Source organism: Priapulus caudatus, unplaced genomic scaffold (genome assembly GCF_000485595.1).
Source record: "Priapulus caudatus unplaced genomic scaffold, Priapulus_caudatus-5.0.1 Scaffold486, whole genome shotgun sequence".
Lineage (NCBI taxonomy): Eukaryota > Metazoa > Priapulida > Priapulimorpha > Priapulimorphida > Priapulidae > Priapulus > Priapulus caudatus.
In genome coordinates this window covers 166,975-172,241 of record NW_014577547.1, presented here as the reverse complement: position 1 = coordinate 172,241, position 5,267 = coordinate 166,975, and the positions used below count along the sequence as shown (strand labels likewise).

General features: G+C 42.3%; 1 protein-coding gene across 1 annotated transcript in view; it reads left to right on the top strand.

Moving 5' to 3' along the window:
• The first annotated feature begins 1,712 nt into the window (after positions 1-1,712).
• Positions 1,713-5,267, top strand: part of LOC106810915 — a 14,406-nt gene continuing 10,851 nt past the window's right edge. Inside the window, exon 1 of the mRNA XM_014814390.1 lies at positions 1,713-1,766. The gene's annotated coding sequence lies outside the window, so the exon portion shown is untranslated. The remainder of the gene's footprint in view (positions 1,767-5,267) is intronic.

Here is a 5,267-nt window from a genome sequence, read left to right as displayed (position 1 = left end):
ACACACACACACACACACACACACACACACACACACACACACACACACACACACACACACACACACACACACACATACATACACCCGTGTCTTTATTAACTCCTGATATAGATGGAATACATATTGTTATTTTATTTATTTAATATACGTATTGTATTTTAAGCGGCCAATTCCCAGACGCCAGGGAAGTGATGGCGATGCGGGAACGCAACCGGTGGCAGGGGGAATGTACAAACAGAGACGGGAAGGTCAGCGGTCGGGCCCGAGATCAAAGCGAGCCGTGGCTCGGGACAGAGCCGGCTAGCCGGAAACCACGGTCATGAATCCCCGAATTCTTGCGGATTGTGACAGGCAGCTCTAGATATCGACCGCGAAGGTGCCATCCTGTGGATGACTATGCTGACACCAGGGCCAGAATCGGATCATGGAATCGAGCCAAGTGGGAAATACTTACCCCACCTTATTCGGTAAGGCCGATTGGCCTAGTGGGAGCTAAAACGAGACCGGTGACGTGGAGGAAGGCGCGCGGTCTTGGGTCCGTGCCACGACGTATAAATAGTGGGGGACGCCCTTCCTCAGAAGTTTTTGTAAAAGCGACACCCGCTGAGAAAGGTGTAATTGCGTGATACGGTTACTGTTGTAGTAAACGCTCTCTTTTTATTTAGTAGTGCACTGAGAGAATTTATGTCTCGGATTAGAGGTTGAGTAAAACGCCAGTTCATGTTACCGCTTGTCTTGTCTTCTCTCTATAGTCTTTTGCAGAACCTCTACTTCCGTAGTACTCCTAACGCATCTACAATATAGTTAGGTATATGATATTTGCTGTTCACCCATTTATGCTCCTGTATTGGTTCCGCATCTCTTGGATATCGCCATCCATGACCACACTTACTGTCAGATTACTGATTAATCGCAGAGCGGCCATGCACTGACCTACGAGCCAACTGATACAAGCAACGATTCCATCTGCTGCTCATTGCATATCTTCGAACCCTGTTTGTTTACTTTGTTATAATTACTCCTGATCGATATCTTATATTGTTGCAACGGTCACTTCTGTGCTCTTTCTATGCCCCTACCTGGCTTTCCTTTAACATAACCATATTGAAATTATCATCAAAATTCCAACTGTCACACTTTGTCTGTTTTTCTTGTAACATGTTCCTAGGGTTACATAACCTTACCCCGATCAACTACGTGATTTTGAAGACGCGAAAGACGTGAAAAAAACTCGACCAATGACAGCAGTGTGAACGCCGCTGTTAGTTCGTAGCGATCATAAGCCCACTCCACCCACACTGTGTACACGCCGGAGACGCGGCGTCATCGCTGGAAGGCGCGGGCAAAGAATAACTCGCTATGATCAGACCAGGAGTCTATCAATAGGAGTAAGACAGACTGAAACCGGAAAAATTCAACATTTAGTACCCTTACGATTTTTATCTATTTTATCTATTTTCTATTTATCTTATGACCTTTTATCTCTTATGATCTAATGACTTTTAGTCTACCTATAGTCTACCTATGATTTATTGTGTTGGTCTATTGATAGACTCCTGATCAGACGTGAGCGTTCACGCAGGACGGCGGCCATTGTGCATGTGCTGGCGCGCGGCGCGAGGGCACGGCGTAACGATGGCGAGCGATGATAACGCGATGAGCACGCAGCCGGTATAAGAGGGGCGAGAGTGAGCATGATGGGCACACCTGAAGGAGCAAGCTTCCGCGCAACGTCACGCATGTATATGCGTTATCATCGTCGGCCGGTGAGTGAGTGGCTAGCGCCGTTATTCATGTATTGCGTAGAAATATACGTGTGTGCGTGCGAGCGTGTGTGCGTGTGCGTGCGCGTGTGCGTGCGAGCGTGTTTGTGAGTGCGTGCATGCGTGCACGTGCGTGCGTTTTTGTATGTATGCGTGCGCGCGCGTGTGAATGTGCGTGTGTATGTGTGGTGCGCTGTCCTGCCATATAAAGTTGTTTCGCTCATCGCATGCTCCGTCCCATTTCCTCGTTTGCCTCTCTCACGACCTCGTCTCTCGTCCGACAGTTTCGCCACGTCGATTCTACATCGATGAAATCCCTCCGAGCGACATGCCCGACACGTCTCTCGCACTGATTTCATTGATTTGATTCTGGTATTTGTTACTTATTAACGTAAAATTGATCCGCCAACTATAGCACTCTAACATCGAAGTAGTATTAATGATTATACTTATAATTACAATATAATTATAATATATAATATATATAATATAATATAATAAAATAGAATATAATAATTATAATATAATATATACTTATACTTATAATTAGGGGTGAATAATAAATTTAGTTAGATCGTAATACACACTGTACCTCCATGTGCCGAAATCGCATTTGGGCAGCGCTATTACGCTATTATTTCATCCCACTGCATGGTCTGATAGTCAATAGTCAATAATCTCGATGACACTGCGATCTATACATACCGGCGCTGTGGCAAAGACGATTCTTAAAGCTGATCCAACTCTACGAAAATAATATTTTTGAGATTATAGTTATCTAATATGATATATTCTAGTTCAGATATGCTTTCAATCAGTTCCGTGTTGTACTTTATCGCATTGAAAACATCGACAGAAAATTCAAAGTGAGATCTAAAATAATTCGTTGTGGCATACGGAACCCGTTCAAACGAAGTTTCTGCTTCTGATCGGCGGCAGCGACCAGATAATAGCTATAATAGCTGTAGTAATGTTGAAAACTGATATACGATGCAGAAACGCGGATTTTGTGATTATGAACCGGTTTGCAGAGTGTTTTCTGGCACTAAGACGTACTTAGGCCTACATGTTGTTCTACGGTTATCCGATTCTGGTGCACTTCTGATAACAGACATCTGGTGCGTGTATGACACCATGTATCTCAACAATTTGGGCTTTTACGTTGTTTGAAGGCGTTAGGAGTTGATGCCGCTTTAGGATTCCGATGTTGAATGGGAATATCATATAAGGAATTAATACTATTAGTTCTTAGTTCAATAAATACCTCTGTCTGAACTAACGAACACAGCGCGTATATACACTCTCCGTAGTGGACCGAATTTAGACTTACGCGAATATCACATGGCGGTATTCTTTACTAATGTAAAACACATTCGAAATCAGAGTGAAGCCAGTGATGTCTTATTAGACGTCACGAATGCCATGATTTGCTTTGCTAGAATAGAGTTCCTGCCATGCCATATTTTTGGGGATTTCAATAATGTGTGTGTGGAGCATGTGTAGTGGCACCGTTTGCACTGCTTTGACTCCAGTCATATTTCCTCGTGCCTAGATACGCAACTATAGCACAGCATGCGTCAAAGAGTCACTGATGCGGGACAAAATGAATCTATTGTATAAGCTCGGTCAGGAAAACGTGCGATAGAATAGTAAGAAAAAGAGTGCGGAAACGTGCGGAGACAACGCGAGAATGAAAAAAAATGATACAGAGATAAGGAATGGGAGAAAGGGGACGGCGAGTAAGCAAGAGAGAGCAGAGAGGGAGGGTAGGAGACCTATACCTCTCCTTTCTCTCCCGCACCCTTTCCTATACTCACTCTACGACCCCATCTTTCATTCTTTCTATACCCTTCATCTGCCTCTGTCTCAGTCTCCGCCTGTAACTGTCTCTATCTCTGTCTCTGTCTATGTCTCTGTCTCTACCCCCTATGTCCCTGTCGTCGTCTCTGTCTCTGCCGCCGGTCATGCCTTCGTCGCTGCTTTGGCCTCACCAAAACATCGTTCACTGGTTGGTAGTAGTCCACACCTTATTAAAATATGTGATTACCTTACGATATTACCTTAGAATAGAACTAGGCACGAGCTAAGTGTACTTCTATAGTAACGCACTATACACATTGATACGCATATATACATGTTTATTACTATTTATCTTATGTAGTATAAATTCACGTTAGGTAGTTCCCCGAAAGATCGGACTATTAAGAATGTTCGTCGACACACTGCTAATATATAGATCACGGAGGTCATAGAGATTGCCACTAAAAATGTTGGTTAGCACACCTCTAACATGTAAGGGACATGACGCTGAGATGGCCATGCTATGACAGGACTAAACATTGACAACGACACGCGATATACGAAGACTAGTGAGAGCACGTTATATTGAACGACGACACATACTATTTCCCCATCTACTTGTTTTGCACAGTCATGGGCATTCCTTCTTGATGTGCATCGCGACGTAAATATTCGGCGAGGTGATGAAAATCGCGTTTCCTGATCAAGATTATGATCATGAATGTCTAGGTCACGGTTTACTTCTTTTACGCCAGCTGGCGCAAAGTTTAATGCCAACATCGTTGTATAGTGTACTGTATATCGTGTAATGTATATATATCGTATTATGTTGATACATACTCAACTAATTTGAGTATAATTTACAAGTAGTCATCGATCGTCGATCACCAATCGTCATCCAGTTTTGCATAACTACAGAAATATAGATGATCTGTAATCAGAATGATTATTGTAAGTGAGATTGTATAACAAGCCTAATAATGATGAGAACCCCCAGATCAGTGGGCATTATACTGAGATAGCGGCGGGCTTGTATATTAGGTGCACCGCATGCAGGCTTGCTATCGGTACCCATCGTAGACGAACTTTGGGTCACGCGTCTAGGCCTTATATAATAATAATCATCATCATCATAATAATAATATAATAATAATAATAATAATAATAATAATAATAATATAATAAAATGCTATCCTGCCGTCTTTTCTAAATGCTAAAGTGCCGTCTTTTCTCTCCACCCTCACTCAGTCACCCTGTCCCTCTTCCTTCCTTCCCCCTCTCTAACACTCTTGCTCTCACCCTTGGCCATTTGCTCTCTCCCATTGTCTCTGTTACGCTCTATCTCAGAGACTCTCTTTCGTGCCACTCTCATTCCTGCGAGATCTCTTCCCCTTCGCAAGAGAAGGGAACGAGAGGAAAAGAAAGTAAGACAGAGAGGATAATAAGAAGGAGAGACAATGAGGAGATGTAGAGGAAGAGTGAGTAAGCGAGCGCGAGATACTGATTAAACAAACAAGCCTTCATGTTTTTATTATTATTATTTTATTTTTATTGTTAATATAATTATCGCTATTAATATTATTATTAATATTATTATTATTATTATTATTATTATTATTATTAGTAGTAGTAGTAGTAGTAGTAATAGTAGTAGTAGTAGTAGTAGTAGTAGTAGTAGTAGTAGTAGTAATAGTAGTAGTAGTC